General features: G+C 46.1%; 1 long non-coding RNA gene across 2 annotated transcripts in view; it reads right to left on the bottom strand.

Annotated features, from left to right (window-relative positions):
• LOC111751615 (uncharacterized) overlaps window positions 1-24607 on the bottom strand; it is a 61811-nt gene that overhangs the window by 9938 nt on the left and 27266 nt on the right. The window contains exons 2-4 of one of the 2 annotated variants that reach the window (XR_002786733.2): window positions 13728-13888; window positions 9771-9889; window positions 155-1193 (exon numbers count right to left, since the gene is read on the bottom strand). This is a non-coding gene — a long non-coding RNA (uncharacterized LOC111751615). Of the gene's footprint in view, window positions 1-154; window positions 1194-8128; window positions 9890-13727; window positions 13889-24607 lie in introns of those variants that run through there. The other variant, XR_002786731.2, reaches the window with a different exon arrangement.

Here is a 24607-nt window from a genome sequence, read left to right as displayed (position 1 = left end):
GGGGATGTAAAATAGCCCCAGGCCTCTCCAAATCCCTAAATCTTACTCAGTGGAGAGGCTTAGGTGACTCAGTAAACGAGCCAAGAAGTTCACGTCTTGGAAACCGACAGGTGGATTGTTAAACCAGCCCAGGTGGCATTGATCATCTGCTTACTTGTTGTGTCAGAAGGCTCTGTTCTGTCCCCTGAAGCACCGTCTGTGCTTTTCGAAGGTGATCACAAATGGCAAGAGGAGAGCAGGAGGCAGGCCTGGGCAGTGCTCCTGCGGAATCTCCGAATCCACAGGTTTGCAGCTGTTAACTGCAGCATACCCAGGTCTATGCCAGGGTACTGGGATCCAAGCGGGGACGGGAGCACGCAAGGAAAAGATGTGGTCCTCGTCATCAACGCAGTCACAGACTCAGCTCCCAGACCAGGCAACTCACACCACAGGAGTTGGGTGTTTGGCCATCTTGACTCACACCCACAGGTACCCCCAAAGATCACATGAGAGGAGGTCTGGAAGAACGTTCCTCCAGCCAGAGGGCCAGGGGCTGAGTCTCCATCATTCCCCTGCACAGTACCCAGCCTGAAAGGGATTCTGCATCCGTGTTTGCTGTACAAATAAAGCTGAGGTCTGGCCCAACCTTTGCACTGAGTGAACTTGGACAAGGCCCTTCTCCCTGGGCCTCAGTTTCCCCAGCTGGAAAATGAGGTGTTTTGGCTTTATCAGCTCAGTGATCCCCATGCCCATTTTTCTAGAAATTGTTGAACCATGTGTCCCAGCCTAGTATGAAGGGGACAGCTGAGGGCTGCAGGGTGGTAACAAGCTCAGCCTGCCGGCTCAGGCCCAGGCTTGGAGGTCCCAGCCTTCTGGCTCAGCCCCTGTGCAGAATCTTCCCTCACCCCGTCCCAGTGGACTGCCCTGGAGCCCACCCAGCTGGCTGCCGGCGGGGACCCGGTGAGTGATGATGGTGAGATGAGAAGGGAAGCTCCACACACATCCTGAACCACAATCAGCTGGCAGACCTGCTGGTGTCAGCAGCTCCCCTGAGTGGAAGGATGTCAGGGACACGTCAACACCTTGGCAGCTGCTATCTTGGCGGACCAGGTGGGGAGGGTGTTCGTGGACGCTAGAGCTCAGCAGACCAGCCGGTGGTGAAGGGGAGCTGAAACACAGGAGGGGCTCCAGCTGCCCGCCCCCAGCTCTTCAGCCTGAGGAAGGAACAATGATCGTCATTAAATAGGCAAAGGATGAGGGCCCAAAGCTGACCCACAGAAAAATAGCCCACACCAGGGCCCTGGGGAAGGTAGGCCCATGGAAAGTTCTAGAAAACCAATCAAGGCCATCATGGCTTTGAAGCAGAAAGAGAGGAGAATTAAGGGAGGACTGGGTGCTGGGATTGTTAGGGGTACTGGGGTGCTCAGCAGGGCCAGGCCATGCTGTGGGTTGTAGGACATGGTAAAGCAGTTGGTCTTGGCCTTAACATGAGGAGAAGCCTTTGGGGCTTTTAAATGTGTCTGTGTGGTAAGGAGAGTCCCTGGGTGGTATAAACAGTTAATGTGCTTAGCTACTAACTGAGAGGATGATGATTCGAGTCCACCCAGAGACATCTTTGAAGAAAGGCCTGGTGATGTATTTCCAAAAAATCAGTCATTAAAAACCCCACAGAGCACAGTTCTACTCTGACACGCACAGGGTTGCCGTGAGTCAGAATCAACTTGGCGGCAACTGCTGTGGTAAGGAGGTTGTGAGGACTTCTGGTAGTATTTGAATTTTTAAAAGATGTCCTGGCAGCCATGTGGGAGAATGGCTCAGTGGGAGCAAAGATGGCAGCAGGGAAGCCTGCTGGGAGGCTGTTGCGTCATCCACACTAGACAGGATGGTGCCTTAGGTGAGGGTGGTAATAGTAGGAGGAAGAGAAGTGGGTGGACTCCAGAGATATGAAATCCAAGAAGTGAAACCAGCAAGGTTAGATGATGTATTAGAGGTAGGGATGAGAGAGAAGGAGGTCAAGGATGGTTCCAAGCCCCATCTTCAGGGAACGCTGGGGCCGGAATGACGTGCTTTTAGACTTTGAAGCCCAGAGAGGTGAGGCTTGCCCAAGATTTCACAGCCAGGGTGGTCCTGGGTTTTCAATTCCTGGTCTGTTTCTCACCATGCTTCTCAACAAGGAGCCCTCCTGATCAAAGCAGGGTACTGGTGCACAGTTTTCTCTTTGTCCCCCTAGACAGTGAGACCCTGGTGAACAGAAATAGGCCCCTGTCTTCATGGCAGGCCTGATCTCCACCCATCGCATCTTGCACAGTCGTTGATGGACAGGGGCCCTAATGTGCGTGTGTTAGGCTGGATTAGCCAGGGATCTGGAGAGAATTTCTGAATTCTAGTCTGTCCCTAGGAAGTCATATCTCCTAGGAACTCACATTCCATCTCTAGGCTTCAATTCTCTTCTATTTAAAATATTGTAGATAGATACATAGATAGATATATAAAATAGATGCGTTGGGTTGACAACAACTCATGGTGACCTTACGTACAATACAGTGAATCATTGCCTGGTCCAGTATCATCCCCTCGGTCGCCAGTGTGTTCTAGTCCATTCTTGTGGCTTGCGTGCCCATTCATCTCACCAAGGATCTCCCTTGCCCTCGCTGGCCTTCTACTTCACCAAACATGATGTCTTTCTCCAATGACTGATCCCTCCTGATAACATATCCAAAGCAAGTGAGTTGGACAATGTTCCATTGTGATCCATAAGGTTTACACTGGCCAATTCTCAGAAGCAGATCGCCAGGCCTTTCTTCCTAGCCTGTCTTCAATTAGAAGCTCCGTTGAAACCTATCCATCATGGGTGACCCTGCCGGTATTTGAAATGCAGGTGGCATCACTTCCAGCATCACAGAAACATGCAAGCCACCATAGTACAACGAACTAACAGGCGGGTGGTAGAAAACATTGTTACTGAGGATAAAATGATCTCCGGAATGCCAAAGTTCTTTGAACAGTACCAGGCAGTCGTTAAATGTAAGTATGTGTGTGACAAAGCATGGGGCCGGGCTGAGATAGGAAGCTGAGCAGGAAGGATGTACGAGGTGGAGAGCACAGCCCAGGCAAAGGCAGAAAGAGGGAAAGGGTGAGGCCACGCAAAAGTGGATCAGCTAAGAACTTCTGCGTATGCTATCTTGCTGCTCAGTCTTCACAACCATTAACGTTAACAACCATCTCATTCTTTCAGGTAAGGAAACGGGGCAAAGAAAAATGGGGCAAGTTGTCCAAGCTCACCAGTTCCTAAGCAGCCAAGCCAGCTCCTCTCACCCACAGGGAGGTAAGCCTGTAATAAATAAGGAACTGCTTAACCAAAGGTCGGCAGTTCGAATCTGCCAGGCGCTCCTTGGGAACTATATGGGGCAGTTCTACTCCATCCTACAGGGTCGCTATGAGTCGGAATCGACTCGACAGCACTGGGTTTGGTTTTTTTTTTGTTTACCAAATTCAAAGTTAAAAATGGTTTTTGGATGATGACCATCTCTCAAGAAACTTGTTAAGGGGAAGAACATTCAGTGGCCGAGACCTCTGAAGACCTTCTTCTTCAGGTCAACAAGCCAGGGCAATTCTGAGGCAAAAACTGGCCTTTCTTGAGATGGTCCGGAGCAAATACATTTTGCTTTCTTCAGTTTTGCAAGGCAGCCGGCAGGCTGGAGGTAGCCAGGCCAGGAGCCGTCTGGCCAGGCCCTGCTGGCGTTTTTCTCTCTCCCTCTGGCGTTTCCGGAAGGTAGAAGAGGAAGGAGAGCCATTTTGTAACACTGTCTGCTGATGGGTAACTTGAGCAGAACTTAATTGCTTCCCTGAACCTGAAAAATATCAAACTGCATAAATAAGTGTGCTTTAAATTATTAATAAAGGCATTTACATCTGGAGCTGGAGCATGAAAATTAATTTAATTTCTTATGCTAAACTGGCTGGGGTGGCATGTGATCTGAGGATTCGCAGACACCAAGGGCAGGGAAGAAAACGAAGACGAGGTGTGTGCGATCCAGCATTTTTGCATTAAAGCCCCAGAAATAATCAGAAAGAAGAAATGAGTAGAAAGAAAGGGTGGGACAAAGTTCTCCTTTGACCCAGAAAAAGGCAACTTTAATCACTGAGAAACAGGAAAATAAAATTCATCTTTACTTCAGGGCTCCCTCATTTTGAAGTGTGCGCAAAGGCTCTGTCCAAGCCCAGGGTTCTGCGAAGGGTGTAGATACTGGACTTTCTCAAGGGCAGATACAATTAAACCCATCAGATGGGTGTGAAAGTAGGCCAGGATGCATCGGCTAATGCCTGTGAGGCTGGGGAGAAGGGGCCCAGTTGCTGACAGCCCACCCTGACATTGCCTTTAGCTTCCAGAAGCAGGGTACTACGAAACAGCCCTGTGTCTAAACCCCAGCTCGGCAACTTGTCAGTTGAGTATGCTTGGCCCAGCTTCTCAGTCTCTTCCTCTGTACAATGGGCTAATAATAACTATCTCACAGAGTCTTTGTAAGAAGGTAACGAGGCATTTGGCGATTGCCTAATCAGGGTCCTGGTGGTGCAGTGGTGAAGAGCTTGGCTGCTGACCAAAAGGTGGGCAATTCAAATCCACCAGCCGCTCCTTGGAAACTCTATGGGGCAGTTCTACTCTGTTCTGTAGGGTCGCTATGAGTTGGAATTGACTTGACGGACATAGGTTTAGTCAGAGTCCAGACACTATGAGGACAGTTCTCAGGTAGCTTTGATATCCACTGAGATGCCTGGAAGCCTTTGTTTGTGACTGAGAGAGAAGAGAGGTGCTGGGTTGGGAGCTTGGGCTGAGGGTGAGTGGGGGAGGGGCGTAATATAAAGCTTGGTCCCATTTGACCTCTTAGAGGGGACTGAGCTCCAGAATCTAGAACCAAAAGGCTTTGTGAGACTGTGGAAAGAAGCAGAGCTGCCTGGGGGCCCAGAGACAGCATGTGGCGTGGAGGAGGGAGCGGCCCACTCTCTCCTCCTTTGCCTAGAATGTTCTGTGCTTCAGTGTTTACCACTGAAGCTCCAGAGGAAGCCTGGGTCAACACTCTGGAGGGCGTTGGGTCAATGCCAAGGAGGACGGTGTGAGTCACACTGGGTAGGGGCATTGGGCACAGACCAGGAGAGGAGGGTAGGGTGGACACCAGGAGTGACTGTCCCTGAGGCCCCCAAATAACCAGTGGACATCTCAAGAGAGGCTCATTTCTAGAAGTGGGGGGAGGGGTCAATGAAAGCAAATGGGCCTAGGTTTTCTATTCACAGGCTAAGAGGGCTGGGATGCCTGGATTGCATCGTAAAATGCATACCACCGGGCCATGCGTACAGTAGGTGTCAATAGATGTCAGTTCCCTTCCCATCTGCCCTTCCTTCCTAAGTCTCTGTGTATCAGGTGTTAGTCTTTCCATTAATCACGGGAGTCAGGGGTTAGGGTTTCTGACTCTAAATTCCAGAAAGTACGCCGACTCATCGTAGCAAATATACCCACACTTACTAAAACACCAACTAATACTGAACTTTTCATATCATTTTTAAATTGTTTACCAAATATTTTCACTCCTTCTGAGTCACTCGAGCCTTAGCCTTGTAAGGTAAAAACCCCTGTTTCACAGTAAAGGAAACTGAGGCCCAAAGCAAAGCAACTTGTCTGAGATCACACAGCTCAGAAATCAAAGAGCAGGGATTTTGCACTGGGCCTCCCCAGCTCAGCCCTCTGAGGAAGCAGAAAAGTCGTATTGACCTGGGGCCATATTCCAGCCTTAATAGTGACCATCACTGATGTCTGTTAAGCCCTTGCTGGGCGCCAAGCCCTGTGCTAAGCACTTCGCAAGCATCACAGTACATCCTTACAAAAACCCCATGAAGGAGGCACTACTGTAATTCCCGTCATGTAGACAGAAAACTGCGGTTCCAAGAGGCTAAGTTTGCTTTCCTCTAGTCTAGTGAGGGCAGACCTCAAGTGGCTCAAATGGTTAAGCATGCAGCTACTAATAGAAAGGTTGGAGGTTCGAACCCACCCAGAGGTGTCTCAGATCTACTTCTGAAAAATCAGCCATTGAAAACCCTACGGAACACAATTCTACCCTGACACACAGGGGGTTGCCCTGAGTTGGAATCTACCCCAGGGCAACTGGTTTAGTCTAGTGATTAGAAAAAATCAGGATTGCAGCAACTTACTCCAGAGGCCACGCCCTTAACCACTGGCGCTACTGAACTTCGTAAATTCAGCTTCCCCATCTGTCGAACAGAAGCAAAGCCGTTGTAAGGACCAAACGGTGCCACAGAGCACCTAGCATGCAGAAGTGGTCTCTCAAAAAATGTTTGTTCCCTTTCCTCGGCCACAGGACTTCCCAGACCTAAGACAAAAAACCAAAACCCGTCACCATCAAGTCGATTCTGACTCATAGCAACCCTATAGGACAGAGTAGAACTGCCCTATAGAGTTTCTGAGGAGAAGCTACTGGATTCGAACTGCTGACTTTGGTTAGCAGCCAATCTCTTAACCACTGAGCCACCAGGGATCCATAGATCAAAGACCCCAAACCCAAAACCCACTGTCATCGAGTTGATTCCAACTCACAGTGACCCTATAGGACAGAGTAGAACTGCCCCATAGGGTTTCCAAGAAGTGGCTATTGGATTCAAACTGCTGACCTCTTGGTTAGCAGCCAAGTTCTGAACCATTTCACCACCAGGGCTCCAGACTTAAGACAGGATGACCAAAATGAATGGACCAACCAAAGGGTTGGCAGTTCGAATCTGCCAGGCGCTCCTTGGAAACTCTATGGGGCAGTTCTACTGTGTCCCATAGGGTCGCTATGAGTCAAAATCGACTTGGCGGCACTGGGTTTGGTTTTTGGTTTTTTTTATTTGGGGATGGACCAAGGAAAGCTTCAGGAGTAGGCACATAGCACCACTGTACAGCACCACTGTGGGGCAAGTACTGGCCCCTGCCCCACCACCGCCCCTCAGTCTGGTACCCCCATTCTTTACCCCCAGGATCCCCTGCCCTTGACTTTTCTGCCAATCAGGGGGTCGAAAACACAGCTGGTCCTTTTTCAACTGTTTCTACTTTTGTTGCAATTAATCAATGCCAACATCCTGCTCCCTCCACCAATTGCTGCCCATCTACTATTTCCGCCAGTGTGGGAAAGGACATGACTTATTTTGAAAGATTGTGGGCTCTAGAGTGACTGGTCTGAATTTGAACCCTGGGGAATTTCAACATATCGTTTTGGGGGACAGAATTCAATCCTTAACACCCCTCTTTGACTTGCACATGCCATTCCTTCCACCCCATCCCACTTCCTACTCCATTCCAGGTCCTTGCTTGAAAACGAAGGTGGTAGTGGTCCCTACCAAGGTTATGGTGAGGATCAAAACAGTGGCCATAGAGTTTTGACTCCCACTCACGGCAACCCCATACGTGTCAGAGCAGAACTGTGCTCCATAGCGTTTCCAGTGGCTGATTTTTCAGAAGTAGATCACCAGGCCTTCTGAAGCTCCTCTGGGTGGACTCAAACCTCCAACCTGCCAGTTAGCAGCTGAGTGTGTTAACCATTTGCACCACCCAGGGACTCCACAGTGAAGATCAAGTAAGGCATTAAATGCCAGCCCCTGCCTGGTGTGGGCAGCGCCATGCCATCATTGCTGTGAACATCACTGTTTTTACTGCTACTGCCCTGGGTGCCACTCCATAGGCAGCCAGATGGAATGGCCCAGTCCTGCTTGCTGCAGAATATTTCTAAAAGAAAAAGAGAACACCTGACCCAACTTTTTTGAGTAGTTTTTTCTTCTGAGATATTGGTCTTTCCAACTACCTTCAAAAACCCTTCCAAATTTCAACATGGTAAAGAAAAAGTTTCTTAAATAAAATTTTAATCTACGCTTATTACACATAGTATATTAGTTGAAGCTGAATTTATGATGCAGCGGAGGTGGGTATTTTACTGCCTATCTTTAGGTGTTACAGCAGCAGGGGACCCTCTCCCAGTCACAGCCTGAAGTGAGCATTTACGTCCATTTTATAGGACTTAAAGAATAGTTTTATATGCTACATTAGGATGGCGGTTTATAGCTGTTACCTCTTTTATGGCACACTATTGCCTGCTGCTTTGATTTTTTTTTTTTTTTTTTTTTTAGCTGTCATTGGGATGTTTGTGGGGAATATCATGGACAATTACTGCAGAGTTCCTTTGGGGAGTTATTTTCCATTTTAGAGTGTAGTTTTGAAGAACAAATTGTTAAGAAAAGCAGGTTGTCCATGTCGTAGTTAGCTAGTGCTGCTTTAACAGAAATACCACAAGTAGATGGCTTTAACAAAGAAAAATTTATTTTCTCACAGTATAGTAGGCTAGAAGTCCAAATTCATGACGTCAGCTCCAGGTGAAGGCTTTCTCTCTGTGTTGGCTCTGGAGGAAGGTCCTTCTCACCAAACTTCCCCTGGACTAGAAGCTTCTCCGGGCAGGAACCCCAGGTCCAAAGGACGAGCTCTGCTCTTAGCACTGCTTTCTTAGTGGTATGAGGTCCCCAACTCTCTGCTTACTTCCCTTTCGTTTTATCTCTTGTAAGATAAAAGGTGGTACAGGCCACGCCCCAGGGAAACTTCCTTTACATTGGATCAGGGATGTGACCTGAGCAAGGGTGTTACATCCCACCCTAATCCTCTTCAACATAATCCAATCTTGCCTCATAAACCACAGGCAGAGATTAGGATTTACAACGTATACGAAAATTATATCAATCACAAAATGGAGGACAACTACACAATACTGGGAATCATGGCCTAACCAAGTTGACACATATTTTGGCAGGGACACAGTTCAATCCATGACAATCCAGAATCCTACATCTTTTGTGTCAGGCTTGGAAGGAAAAATCACGTTTTCTCAGAAATGGCTCTAACCCTAAGTGAGTCAAAGAATCTCGCCCGGAGGTCAGGAAGGGCCAAGCTACCTGTTGGCTTCAGTACTGTCTCCCTCCCTTTCCAGACCCCTCTCCCTCTTCTTGAGTGAACATCAGAGGGTTTCTGAGCCCCCTGAAATTGTATGTAAACCTGCGTGTGCCTTTCTCTGGAGACATGTAAAACAGTAAGAATCAGACCCAGGCCCATGGTGCCTTTGCCATCCTGGATTCCCCAAGCCTAAGTTGTGATCCTGACCCTCAATCTTCTTGCCCTTTTCTTCTCTCAGCCCAAGAGCCCTCTAGCCCAGCTCATCTCATGTTTGAGATTTGAAGTCTGGCCAGACCTGATCTGTAACTGGCAATACTGTGTAGCCTTAAGCAAGTCACCTCCATTTCCTCATCTGTAAAGTGGGAATAAACATACCGACTCCTCAGGGTTGATGGAAAACTCAGCTATGATACTGGATGAGGAAGTGACTTATAAACTGTGGAGACTCATACAAGTTGTTATTATTATTTTTATATTACAATCATCTCTCAATCAGGTGATAAGCAGACGCCGAACTGATTGTACTCATGTCTCTTAGAATGTGAATAATCCATAGTTTCTCCATTAAAGGAGGAGCACTTGGGTTTAAAAAGGTGAAGTTGTAGAAGAGGAAATGCCACCCCTCTGCTCACCACACCACCACCCTGCTCATACAGAGTGGATGTCCCCTGTCCCGCAGTCAGGAACAAGTGGGGAGGGAGCCTCTTCTCCCACTATCTGAGTGGTGAGGCCAACATCTCTGGGCTGGGGTCTCTGATGGGGACCGTGGCTGTGACAGACGTGGGTGCTTCCGTCCTTCACTTCCTGTACTCACGGATGAGGGCTTCATGTTCCCTGTTCCCAAGGATGCTGGGGGCTCAGGCGGCCTTCAGTGTGCCGAGACTTTGCCTTCTTTGAGCTGTGGCTCCCACGTTAAGCTTCACTGGTAGAACCCTGGAAGGAAGAAGGGACAAGGGACCCCTGAACCTCTAACATACTTGCTGGTCCTAATCCGTCTCTAAGGATGAAGAATGTCAAACCCTGATTTATTTGTTCGGTAAACATTTTCCAAGCAATTACTATAAAGCAGTCTCTGATTGTCCCTGGAAGTTCCTGGGTGGCACAAACTGTTGGTGGTTCCAGCCCACCCAGAGGCACCTCAGAAGCAAGGCCTGGTGACCTACTTCTGAAAAATCAGCCGTTGAAAACCCTGTGGAGCAGTTCACCTCGGACACACGTGGAGTCGCCATGAGTTGGATCAACCTCACGGCAACCGGTTTTTGTTTTGTTTTGTTTTTCATGATAGTCACTGGGGAAAAGGGACATCAGAGAAAGAGGATAGAATAATTTAGACGTTTCTTTCTCTTGTTTTCGTTCTCTCACATAAATTCTTCTCTGGCTCTGTCACACTGGGTTTCTGTCTCTCCCTCCCACACACATCCTCTCTTTCTCTCTCTCTCTCTTTCTCTCTCTCTCTCACTCTCTCTCTCTCTCTCTCACACACACACACACCCCCCCACCCCCACCCCTGCTTTCCTGAGAGGCCCCCTGGCTGAGGCATGCTTTCTGGAAGGCTCCGTGCCAGAGGGAACTCAGTGGGAAGAATAGGTCGATTCAGCGGCCACGCATGCCCCCTCTCATCTCCTCCAGTTCCCTCTCCTCCCCTCCCCCCACCCATCTTTCTTCCAAACAGAGCCCTCTCAGGCCTTCCCTGGTCTCTGTAGTCCCCTCCCTGGACATGCCTCAGAGGCTCTCGCCTGCCACCCCCTGGGACTTTGCTGGCTTCATTCAGCTTCTAAGATTCAGAAGAAGAAAAAGACAGAGAGAAAGGAAGGCTTGGCTGGCCTGGGGGAGGAGAGGGGAAGGGGCCTGAAGCTCTCAGAGCAGAAGTTGCTGGATGCACGCTGTGGTCGCCCTGTGGTTCAGGCCGAGGGAGGCTCATGCAAGCACATTGTGGTGAGTGCTATAACCGGTGAGACGATTCGGAGAATTTCTGAAGGTTTTGTAATAAAAGGTGACAGCACAGAGCCCGAGATAACAAGGTGCTGCGGCGCTGTGCCAAGAAGTTGGGGAGCAGTAACAATGGCGGCTCGGCAGGGGAAGGAAAGCCGCAGGCTGTTCCCCACTCCGACAAGGGAGCTCAAACGAAGGCTTCCTCCTCAGCCGTTTTTGAGCAGAGATAATGAACCCACTTGGAAGAACTCACTTGTGTGTGGTGAGGGTGGGGATGTGACTACAATAAAGATGAGCCCTGGCCAGCCCCTTCCAGGGTGAGCCTCCCAGGGCTCCTCACACACCTCAGGCCACAGGCTGCCTGCCATGAGGGTCAGTTCTCAGACATCCAGGAAGGTGTCTCCTCACCTCCGTGTTATTTCAGTGTGGACATGACCCTGAGCCTGTGACAGCAGTGGCCAGGGTGGGTGGGACATGGGTGGATGCCTGGAAGCCTGGAGAGCCGAACACGGGCATAGGCTGGTAGCTCAGACACACTCAAAATGCAGACAGACACACTGAGGCAGGGGGAAAAGGCAAGGACCTGGCAACACTCCAGGCTATGGGACAATATCTTCACTCCTTAGCAGGGCATTCAAAGTCTTCCTCACTCTGGTGCCAGCCTACCTTATCAGCATCATCTCCTTCCAGTTGCTCCATTGATGTGGTCCTCCCACCAGACTGTTTGCCAGGCACACCACATACCCAGCTCTTTCATGCCCCAATGCCTTTGCACCTGCTAGTTCCATGCCTTTCTGTCTGCTGATCCTTCAGGACTCTGCTCAAATGTTTTTCCTTCTGTGAAGACTTACCTTGGCCCCCAGGGCAGAACTCACCCCCAGCCCTACCACCAGGTTTGACCATGCGGCCTTATACTTTGCATATCCTTTCCATCAAAATCATTAGTTTACCTGGCTATCTCCCCTGCAGGCTGTGAAGAGAGGGACCATATCTTAATTTGCCTCTTGTTCCCAAAGTCTAGCACAGTGTCTGACATATAGCAGTCACTTGATGATGATGATGAGTGTGTGGATGGATGGATGGATGGATGGATGGATGGATGGATGGATGGATGGATGGATGGATGGATGGATGGATGGATGGATGGATGGATGGATGGATAGATGAGTTGGTGGGTGGGTGGGTGAGTGGGTGGATGGATGGATGGGTAGATGGGTGGATGTGTGGGTAGATGGGTGTATGGGTGGGTGGATGGATCCAGGCAAGTGAGGTTGCCTCCCTTGAATCTCACTGTCCTGCTGTGGGCAGGTAATTCACAGACTCACCACCTCCAACTCAGGCACAGGCTAGGACTTGGGTCTAACCATCTGCCAGAAAACCCTGCCTTCTGCTTTGCCTCTCATGTCAGAGTCCCTAGACAGGGTCCTCTCCTTCTCCTCACGCTCATACTATCATACCTTGGATCCCAAGTAAGAGCTTGATCCCCTGTGAAGTGTTTTGGATCCCAAAGCCTAGAGGGGGTCACAGGAACTCAGCTTTCTCCCCAGAAATACACCAAAGGACGGCAGATCCTTCCCCTTGTGAGTCCTGGCCTGCTCTACATAGAGATGGAAGATGGGAGGGCTGATCAGACCCAGGGTAGCACTCTTAACAGCTCCTCCACTCAGGCCCTGGCCGGAGGCATCCCCTAAAAAGGGACTATTGCTATGTTCCCTCCCTCAGGGAATCCCCCCTGCCTCCCATCCCCAGTTCAAGCCCCTCCACCAGAACTGGCGTCCCCAGGACCCCTCCCACGACCTGCAGTCACAAGAGTGCTCAGCCCCAGGAAAATAAGTAATCTGCAGAGGCCCAGGCACCAGCCAATCAGAACAGACATCAACTACAAGCCAGAGCAGATGGGCAGGAGCAAGGAGGTGGGCAAGGGCTGACAGGAACTGGTTTAAACCAGACTTAGCCAGTTTTGCTCTGTCTGGTTCTGAGCATCGCAGGAAGTGAGTGGTTCACAACTGTTGAGGTGGAGAGGCCGGGAGCCTGGGTGTTTTCTACAGCTGGACTGCCCAGGGAATGCCAGCCCTCCACCCTGTGGTCCCTCACAGGACAAGGTCCAACACAGACCCACAAAACTCTCTGCCACCCAGTCAATTCTGACTCATTGCAACCCTGTAGGACAGAGTAGAACTTCTCCAGAAAGTTTCCAAGACGGTGGTCTTTACAGAAGTAGACTGCCAAATCTTTCTACTACGGAGTAGATGGTAGGTTCAAACTACTGACCTTTCAGTTACCAGCTGAGCATTTAACCACTGCGCCACCACTGCTCCTTATACGCCCACAAGGGACACTCAAAAACAGTGAGACCAAGACTTACTGTCCCCTCAGCAGAGATCCCGACCCAGTTCCCCTCTGCTTGGCCAGGGCCTCCAGGGAAGCAGGAAACAAGTGACTTTCCCATCCTGGACACATGAGGGTTGCCAGAAAGTTCTGTCTACATCTGGGCCCTTTTCCTGGAATCCCTCAGACTGCCTTGAGTGTCCTCCCTCAGCACTGAACACTTCCACTTCCTCCGTCCTCCCAGTTCCTTCCTCCATGGGGCATCAGAGCCAGGCCGCTGCTCTGCAAAAGAGGAGGTGCCAATGGCAGCCAAGAGGAGGCTGTGGCTCATGCCTGCAAAGGCACAGCCAGACTCTGCCCAATGCCCCACCTGGGCCACTTATCTCCCCAGCTTATTTTCCTAAACAGAAACAGGCCTTTCCTGCTCCTCTCACCCCATGAGGCTTAAATGCGCCTCAGAGAAGCACATGAAAGGGGGGCCCAAAACACAGGCCCCTATGAGGAGTCTCACCTTTGGGAGGAAAGGGGTGGGCGGTCTACAGGTAGAGCTGGCATGAACCCTGGATCTTACTTATTGGCTATGTGTTGCTTGAGCAAATTCATTTCCCTGGGCCTCGGTTTCCTCTTCTCTACCACAGTGCTGAGAACAGAGTGCCTTCCACACAGGGTTGTCTGTAAGAACAAGGTAAGATATGGATTCTGTGCTTTGAGGGCGTAGCACACAGTAGGTATTCAACGACAGCAATTCCCACGCCTGCCCTTCACAGCCTGAATGAAATTAGGGGAGTCACTGGGTGGTGCAAACAGATTGGACTGCTGGCCAAAAGGTTGGAGGTTCAAGTCCACCCACCGAGAGGTGCCTTGGAAGAAAGTCTTGGTGATCTACTTCTAAAAAATTAGCCAACGGAAACACTACAGAACACGGTTCTACTCTGACACACATGGGGTCACCATGAGTTGGAATCGACTCACTAGCAACTGTTTTACTGGTCATGGAAAGCTTAGGCTCTGGGATCAGATGTCACAGGTTCAAAGCCCAGCCCCACCACTTATGAGCTGGGTATGACTAGGGCAAGTAAACCAATGTGTCTGACCCTCCATTTCCTGTCAGTGACATTGTTGTTGTTAGGTGCCATTGAGTCGATTTTCTACTCATAGCAACCCAACGTGACAGAGTAGAACTGCCCCACAGGGTTTTCTAGGCTGTAATCTTTCCAGGAGCAGATCGCTAGGTCTTTTCTCCTACAGAGCTACAGAGCTGCTGGGTGGGTTTGAACCACCAACCTTTTGGTTAGCAGCTGAGCACTTAACCATTGCACCATCAGGGCTCCTCTCAGTAATCTGGGCCCAATAATAGTTGCCACTTCAGAGGGCGTTAGGGGAGCTGAATGAGAGAATGCAGGTAAAGGTTTTAACACAGTGATTGGGTATAGTAGTGCTCAGCAAATGTTGGTGGTTCCTCTTGTTATTTTTATTCCACACATCCAAACACAAGCACCATGGCCCCCTGGGTCCTGGAGGAGCCAGGTGGAGGTGTCGCCCCAACCAGGACCCTCAGGAGCTGTTTCATCCACCACACCTCAGACAAAATCAACATAACCTGTGGGACACTAGGCATGGCTGAGTCCCCCACCAGAACCCTGCTCCTGGAGGTCAGGATAGGAAAGGTGAGTCCCCAGAACAGGAGGGCACTTCCTTGCAACTCCTCCACCGGAATGGCAGGTGAGAGGGGAGCCAAGCCTTTCTGCGCAGCCTCCCTTTTGGGGGTATTACCTTTCAGGAAACCAGTCTTAGAACAGCGCAGGACCAAGATAAACCTGTTGTTAGGTGGTGTCAAGTCAATTTCGACTCATAGCAACCCCAGGGTGGAACTGCCCCATAAGGTTTTCTTGACTGTAATCTTTACGGGAGCAGACCTATAGGCCTTTCTCACATGGAACAGCTGGGTGGGTTCAAACCGCCAGGCTTTCAGTTATCAGCCGAGTGCTTAACCATTTGCGCCACTAGGGTCCCTAGGGTAAATCTAAAGATTATTTTACAGTGGAAAAACCGAGGCTCAGAGAGGAGAAGTGAACGCACTATGGTCACAAGACTGTTGGTGCTAGCCCATGTCACCTGACATTCTTGCCGGTGTTTTTGCTACCCTACCAAGGGCCAGGATTCCAGAGAGCTTCCTTTGGACGCATGTATGTATGACTCTACTCACTTTTGAAACAGTATCATTTTCATATCTGACGTTTATACCTAGCATTATACCTGGCTTTTTACCTGATATTTTTGTTCCTCATTTTTTTTATTGTGATCAATTTTGAAACGTACTGAAAATTTGAAAGAATAACATAATGAGCACCCATTTGCCTGCTACCCAGATCCAACAACAAGGCCAGCATTAGAATGAGGAGAGCCAGGAGCTTGGGCCTAGCATTTAAGGAGGCGCTCATTCTCAGGGTCATGCAAACACAGAGCCGGCACATGAGAGTAAGGGCGTCCTTAAGTGTTGAGGTGCCCTAAGCATGTCTTGGCCTCACTCTGGTTCCTGCCCTGTGCAACAATGATAATACGTCATCATATTTGCTTTATCTCACTCAATAAACTCTTGTTTTTGCCTGACCATTTGAAGGTAAGTTATAGACACTGTGGCACTTCATCCCCCAGTCCCTCAGCATGCATTTGCTAAGGTGGACCTTCTCCTACATCATCACAAATCCATTATCTCACCTGTCATGGATTGAATTGTGTCGCCCAAAAGTATCTGTCAACTTGGCTATGCCATGATTCCCAGTATTGTGTGATTGTCCACCATTTTGTCATCTGATGTGATTTACCTTTGTGTTGTAAATCCTACCTCTATAATGTTAATGAGATAGGATTAGAGGCAGTTATGGTAATGAGGCAGGACTCAGTCTATAAGATTAGGTTGTGTCTTGAGCCAGTCTCTTGAGATATAAAAGAAAGAAATGAGCAGAGAGATATGGGGACCTCGTACCATCAAGAAACAAGAACCAGGAGAATAGCATGTCCTTGGGACCTGGGGTCCCTGCACTGAGAAGCTCCTTGATGGAGAAAGATTGCTAACAAGGACCTTCCCCTAAAGCCAACAGAGAGAGAAAGCTTTCCCCTGGAGCTGGCACCCTAAATTCAAACTTCTAGCCTCCTAGACTGTGAAAGAATAAATTTCTCTTGTTAAAGCCATCCACTTGTGGTATTTCTGTTATAGCGGCACTGGATAACTAAGACAACTTCTAAGAAAATGAACAATAATTCCTTGTAGCATCTATCTTCAGTTCATATCCACTTTTCCCAATTGTTCCAAATTTGTCTCTCAAGAATTTTGTTTATTTGTTTTTGTTTTTAGCAGGATCCTATGAAGTTGTCCACATTCCTTGTGGATATTAGGTCTCTTTTGTGCTAAAATGACCCTGGCTTTCCACACACCCCCTACTGCCCCCACCCACACACACATCCCACAACATTGGTTTTTTTGAAGAGTCTAAGCCAATTGTCTTACAGAATAGCCCACACTGTGAATTTGCCTGATTATTTTCTCTTGCTGTCGCTTAACCTGATCCACGGTCCCCTATAAATCCTGCGATCAAGAGAGTAGGTCTAAAGGCTTAATTAAATCAGGTTAAACACTTTTGGCAAGAATGCCTCAGAAGTAATGGTCTGTTGTTTATATCACTTTTACCCAGAGGCCTGTGATGGCAGGTTGTCCTATTGCTAATTAATGATGGTAAGTTTGCTCAATCTTTATGCTGAACAAATAATCCGAGAAGCTGGACTATGTGAAGAAGAAGATGGCAACAGGATTGAAGGAAGACTCAGTAACAACCTGCATTATACAGATGACACAACCTTGCTTGCTGAAAGTGAAGAGGACTTGAAGTACTTGCTGATGAAGATCGAAGACCACAGCCTTCAGTATGGATTACACCTCAACATAAAGAAAACAAAAATCCCCACAACTAAACTAATAAGCAACATCACGATAAATGAAGAAAATATTGAAGTTGAAAAGGATTTTGTTTTACTTGGATCCACTATCAATGCCCATGGATGCAGCAGTTGAGAAAACAAATAAATTGTATTGGGCAAATCTGCTGTAAGAGACCTGTTTCGAGTGTTAAAAAGCAAAGATGCCACTTTAAGGGCTAAGGTATGCCTGACCCAAGCCATGGTGTTTTCAATCACCTCATATGCATGCGAAAGCTGAACAGTGAATAAGGAAGACTGAAAAAGAATTGACACCTTTGAATTGTGGTGTTGGTGAAGAATGTTGAATATACTAGACTGCCAGGGGAACGAACAAATCTCTCTTGGAAGAAGTACAGCCAGGATGCTCATTAAAGCAAGGATGGTGAGACGTCATCTCACATACTTCGGACATATTGTCCTCTGGAACAAATCCCTTAAGAAGGACATCATGCTTGGTAAAGTAGAGGGTGAGCGAAAAAGAAGACCCTCAAGGAGATGGATTGACACAGTGGCTGCAACTATGGTCTCAAACATAGCAACGATTGTAAGGACGGCACAGGACCGGGCAGGTCACTTTGGGTCAGAACCAACTCAACAGCACCTAACAACAAAGTTTTTTCAGCTGGCTAAGCTCATGACCATCACATCTCTCTATTGTAGGGGTATGTTTTTCCCTTTGTATTTAGTAAGTGTCTTAGCTATCTAGCCCTGCTATAACAGAAATACCACAAGTAGATGGCTTTAACAAAAAGAAATTTATTTCCTCTCAGTAAAGTAGGCTAAAAGTCCAAATTCAGAGTGTCAGCTCCAGGAGAAGGCTATCTTCCTCTGTCGGCCTTCTCATCAGTCTTCCCCCAGACCAGAAGCTTCTCCACGCAGGGACCCTGGGTTCAGAGGACACGCTCTGCTCCGAGCACTCCTTTCTTGGTGGTATGAGGTCCTCCCATTCTGCTAACTTCCCTTTCCTTTTATCTCTTGAGAGATAAAAGGTGGTGCAGGCCACACCCCAGGGAAACTGCCTTTACATTGGCTTCAGATGAGACCTGGTAAGGGTGTTACAATCCCACTCTAATCCTCTTTAACATAAAATTATAATCACAAAATGGAGGACAACTATAGAATACTGGGAATCATGGCGTAACCAAGTGGATACACACATTTTGGGGGGGGACATAATTCAATCCATTACAGCAAGTAATCTGGGGGAATGATACTTTGCAACTGCACAAATATCTAGTTTCTCAACAATACTTCCCCAAATGGTTTTTAACATCTATCGATGATAATCTTTGCCTGAATCAAGAATTACACTGGAGGGTACAAAATGACAACTCTCTAATTTCATCAGTTATTCTACATTTATGGACTGGCATTCTTTTGTAAAGAAGAGCTTCCCACCCACCCCCTTACTTCCTCTGTCTCTCCTTCTTTCCTTCTCTCTCTCTCTCTCTCATTTACTATGACAGATTTTTTTTTTTTAATGTTTAATGTATTATAATTAACCAGAGCCATTATTCTTCTTGGTGTTCAGTAGTCCCAGATTTAGCGAGAGAAGCCCACCTAAAGTCAGCTCTGCATCCTTTTGACATGAACCCATTAGTTTTTAAGCAAATCCTTGCTTCTTGGAACAAGAATATGTCCCAGGTCTACCTTGTACTTTCCCTTGCCTAGATCTGGAATCAACTATTTCTCAAAAAATCTCTAGTTCCTTTTAGTGGGAAATGGTATTTAGAAATCAAGATCTGGGCACTAGGGGGTCTCACTGCTTCTGGGGTGTTATTGCTTCTAGTCACTTTCAGGGGACAGAGCTAGGAAAAATAAAATGAGTTTAGAATATTACCAGTTCACATTTAACATTCTCAACTTTTTTTTTTTTAATTTTATATTTGAATCTCTTTTCTCTTATCCAGAAAATCTGGATAAAAGCTTAAGACTTCTTTGCAGTTTTATTTGTCCTTGGAATATCTCCCACCCTGGATGTAAGGTCAGAGTACTGTGTTCAAAAGTTATTTGAAATCATTCTTTTTGCTGTGTGATTATGCTCTCAAATGAATCCAGTTAGGTTCATATGTTTCTGTTTGTGCACTATTTTCCATTTTTTATTTAATTCAATTTAATTTTTTGAACATACAGGTCATATACATGGTTCAAAGCTATGTTAAGCATCATGTTTGGAGAATCTTTACTCCTGTAAATCTTTACCTGTTCCCACCATCTTCCATTCATTTCCAGTTTATTCTTCTTACATTTCTTGATATCTATGTATATACTGATATATGTGCATGCATATGTGTGTTCTTATTTCCTCTTCTTTCTTCCAGAATTAATATTAAGGATGTAGGTACAAGTCTAGAGTTATGGAGGAGAAAACAATTTTAAATCAGACAAATTTGCTTTTGAGTCTTAGGTCCTGTCCTTGCTAGTTGTGTGACTTGAACTATTCCGCTAACCTCTCTGAGCCTCAATTTCCCCATGGGTAAAATGGGTACCAATGCCTACCTTACCCAGTTTGGGCTGGGATTAAATAAAACAATGTATGTGAAAGTCTCTGACACAGAGTACTTGATAATTGTTAGTTAAATCTACACCTTTAAAGTTTTCCCATCTCACATCACACACAAAATTAAGTTCTAGGTAGATTAAGGAGCAAAATGTAAAAAACACACTCGACGAACATTATAAAACTCTTTAAAATTTTTTTTTAAACTTTTTGTACAAGACACACATCCCAGGGTCCACAAAGGAAAAAACTGAGGCGACCTCATAAAAATTTAGAACATTTCTATGACAAAAGATACCATTGTTGTTGTCAGTGTTGTTAGCTGCCATCTAGTCAGTTCCAACTCATAACAACTCTGTGTACAACAGAACGAAACACTGCCCGGTCCTGCGCCATCCTCACAATCGTTGTTATCCTTGAGCCCATTGTTGCAGCCACTGGCTCAATCCATCTTGTTGAGGGTCTTCCACTTTCTTGCTGACGGACCCTCTACTTTACCAAGCATGATGTTCTTCTCCAGGGATTAGTCCCTCCTAATTACTTTTTGTTTTTAATTACACATCCAAAGTATGTAAGAGGAAGTCTCGCCATCTTCGTTTCTAAGGAGCATTCTGGCTGTACTTCTTCCAAGAGAGATTTGTTTGTTTTCCTGACAGTCCATGGTATATTCAACATTCTTGGCCAACGGCATAATTCAAAGGCCTCAATTCTTCTTCAGTCTTCCTTACTCATCGTCCAGTTTTTGCATGCATATGAGATGATTGAAAACACCATGGCTTGAGCCCTTAGTCCTTAAAGTGACAACTTTGCTTTTAACACAATAAAGAGGTCTTTTGAAGCAGATTTGCCCAATGCAAATACCATAATCAATGTTAAGAGACAAGATAAAAAATAAGACATACAATCACTTTGGTGAAAAACTGTTTGATAGTTTCTAATAAATAAAGCTTAAACATATACTTATCCTGCCCATTGCCATCAAGTCACTTTTGACTCATGGTGACCCCTGTGTGCTAGAGTAGAACTGTGCTCCGTAGGGTTTTCAATGGCTGATGTTTTCGGAAGCAGACCACCAAGACTTTCTTTCCAGGTGCCTCCGGGTGGAACCGCCAACCTTTTGATGAACAACTGGACATGTTAACCTCTTGCACCACCCAGAGGTTCTTATGCCTACCCTGTGACTCAGCAATTCCATTCTTAGGTCTATACCCAACAGAAATGAGAACATATGTTCACATAAAGACTTGTATACAAATGTTTATATATTCATAATAGCCTATTATGGAAACAATCCATCTGTCCATCAGTAGGGGAATGGATAACCAATGTGTGGCATATTCACACAATGAATTAAAAAGGAACAAACTATAGATAAATGTAACAGCATGGATGAAACTTAAAAGAAACATATTGAGCAAAACAATCTAGACACGCACACAAAAAAAAAGAGTTTAACTGTATGATTCCCTTATGTGAAGTTCAGGAAAAGACAACTCTAATCTCTAGTGATAGAAATCAGTACAGTGGTTGCCTTGGGGGTTACTGACTGGAAAGGAGTCCAAGTGAACTTTCAGGTGTACTGGGGCTGTTCTAGTTCTTGATTTGAGTGATGATGACATGAGTGTATACGTTTGTCAGAGGTCTTTGCATTCTAACTTAAGATCTGCATATATGACTGTGTTTAAATTATACCACAATAAAAAAAAAGACAACAGAGTTAATACAAGCATATATAAAGAGCTCCTAAAAATCACTAAGTAAAGTACTATAGAAAAATGGGCAAAGACTACAAACAAACAACTCATTAATGAAGAAACACCCATGTCCAAAACACAAATAAAGGAAGAATAGATGTTCATCTTTACAAGTAAGATGGAAAACATTTTGAAACAATAATAAAGTTTTATTTTTGCCTATCAGATTGGTAAGAATAAAAAAGACTGATAATAGCAAGTGTTAACAAAGAATCAGGGCAACAATCACTCTCATGTACTGCAAGTTGGTGAAGGGTTATTGAAAGGCAATTGGCAGTGCTTATCAAAATTTAAAAAGTACGCGCCCTTTGACTCAGCAGTATCACTTCTAGAAATCTACTTAAGAGGGGAATTGTATTAAACCATGGTATTTCTGTTCCATGGAATGAGCAGATCGACATGTACCAGTATAAAAGGATGTTGAATTAAGTGAACAAAATGTTTCCTATTTACATAAAAAAAAACACCCCAAGTGTGTTAAACTCCGTGAATATGTATATCAATGTCCTGAGAAGAGGTAGGAAAATGTCCTCCAAGTGCTCACAGGAGTTAATTCTGGGGAGGGGATGCTAAGAGGGAAGTTTCCTGTACTCCATCTTACATTGTTTATATATATATATATATATATATTTAATAATAAGGTTGTATTCATGTATTCTTGATATAATTGTTAAAACAAAGATTTTGACAAAATCTCTGATGCTAGCTAAAGATTTGTTAAAGAATTATTCCTTCAACATACACTTGGCACTAAATAGATGTGCAGCCATGTTCCAGGGGTAAGAAAGCAACTCAAAGAAATTCATTCCACTCAAATCCCTGTACATTTGCCTCATGATGATAATAAAACCAAAAACCAAACCCATTGCCATCAAGTCAATTCCAACTCGTAGTGACCCTATAGGACAGAGGAGAACTTCACCATATGGTTTCCACGGCTAAGCTGCTGGTGAGTTCGAACTGCCGACCTTTCTGTTAGAAGCCAAGTGCTTTAACCACTGTGCCACCAAGGCTCAGGATGATAATAATCATCCTAGATACGATCCCTACTGTCATTTAACATGCACTTGAAAACATTTGACAGCTGAAATGTATACATATTCAAAGTATTTTTGCACACCTGTGTGTGTGTGTGTGTGTGCACACGCTTTTTTGGGGGGATGAGGAGAATTCGTTCCCTGAAAGTTAATAATATTGGTTAATAACCTCTTATCCTGAGCCCTGCGAACCAGATGTGTTTTGAAAATCAGAATTTTTATGATTTCTGCACCTGCTAATGTGCAAAACTGGTATGTTACAATAACACTCTTAGCAGAGTCTGGAGCAGCACCTTATAACCAAACACAATATTTCTGCAGTAAAATATTCCTGCTCAAATAAAGACCATAAATAGCCACATGTCAGGTCAGATTCTGCTGCCAAATCAGTTTGTGCTAAACTGATGAAATTAACTTTCGGTTTTGAGAGCTTTTCAGATTTTGGAATTGCAGGGAAAGGGATTTCGGACCTATGCTGCAAGATCCCTAGCTAGGCCTTGCCTCTTTAACGCCGTTTCTGATGATGTAATTTCAGCGTGTTGCCCCTGTTCTTTGATTTCCTTCTGTCTCCTGTAGCTGAGCACACAGCAGACACACCCCAGTCGAGGGAGCACAGCGCGGGTGTTCCAGAGGCATGGCCTTGGTCATACCAAGCGATTTCCATTTGGCCCAACTGTATTAAGAGTATGAAACCTACTGTTCCTATCTCCAGTATTTGCATTTACCCAAGTTTCTACTCACCCTCAGGAAATGATGCAGGGCGGAATACTATCACGTAATCACCCAAGTGCATACACAACGCAGAACGCACGACTGAAACCACACTCTCGGCTGACAGGCAGTGACCGGTGACTTCGTACAGGCTCAAATCTTCACTTGTTAGTCAGTGTGGGAAAGTCCTAATTCAACATGTGAACATCAGTTCTAAGGCATCAAAGTCTAGTGCACAAAATTTCATCTTGCCATCTCTGGTGTGAATCTGGAGTTTGAATTTATGTTACCCACATGGTAAGGGAAGCCCCAAGCAAAAAGGTAAAATGGTTCCAGGTTGGTGGTGCCCCCTGCCGTCTAGAAGAAGCAAATGCAAATCCTCTCTGTAAAATTCGGGCCCCCCTGGTTTCTCAAAGAGAAACTTAACAAACACCATACTCAAAGCAGTTAAGCCACCGTGAGCAAGAGCCAGCAGAGACCATAAGCAACAGATCTAAACCAGGGTTTCTCAACTTCAGAGAGGCTGAAATCTGTGGGGGAGGAGAGTGGGGGGGGGGGCTGTCTTGTGCACTGTAAATTGTTTGGCAGCATCCTTGGCCTCCACCCACGCTAGATGCCAGTAGCACCCCTGTCCCCAGTCATGACAACCAAAAATGTTTCCAGACATTGATAAATGTCCCCTGGAGGAAAACAATCACTCCCAGCTGAAAACCACTGATTAAGAATTTCAAAACTTTCAAATATTAGAGTAATGAGATAGATTAAAAAATAATAATATATGGCAAGTTTAAAGAAATAAAAGATGGAATGAAAAATTGAGCAAGGAATAAGAAACTTTTAGAAATTATGGGCAGGTTTTATAAAGGATCAAATAGAACTTGTAGAAATGAAAGATACAATCATTAACATTTAAAATTTAATGGATGCATTAGACACAAAAAAAGAAAAAATTAAGGAATTAGAAGAGAGATTTGAAAGAAGTAACTCAAAATGCATCAGGAAAGCCCCCACCTCCCAAAAAGGAAAATATGATAGATAGGTTAAGATACAATTAACTGAAGTTCCAGAAGAAAAGAAGAAGAAAATGGGAGGGAGGCGATATTTGAAGAGATAGTGCTGGAGACTTTTCCAGAATGCATATATGCAGGAGGGCCAACAGATCTCAAGAAGGACGAACGTGCAGGTTGTTGTGAGCTGGCTGTAGAAAAGCTGAGGACTGAGTCTCAAGGGCTCATAACTAAGAGTAGAACACCAATCCAACACTCAGGGATCCACTGGAGGGCCACCCTGGCACCAACTGCATAGACTGTGGGAGTCCTGCAAAGGGAGGAATCCCTGTGTACAGCCGACCCGAGCTTGAACTTGAAGGATGGGCTCGTCCAATGTAGAATCTAGAGACCTTGGTCTGAGCACT

The sequence above is a fragment of the Loxodonta africana genome, chromosome 13 (assembly GCF_030014295.1).
Source record: "Loxodonta africana isolate mLoxAfr1 chromosome 13, mLoxAfr1.hap2, whole genome shotgun sequence".
NCBI lineage: Eukaryota > Metazoa > Chordata > Mammalia > Proboscidea > Elephantidae > Loxodonta > Loxodonta africana.
Note: the sequence above shows the minus strand (reverse complement) of the source record. Positions and strands in the feature narration are given on the sequence as shown.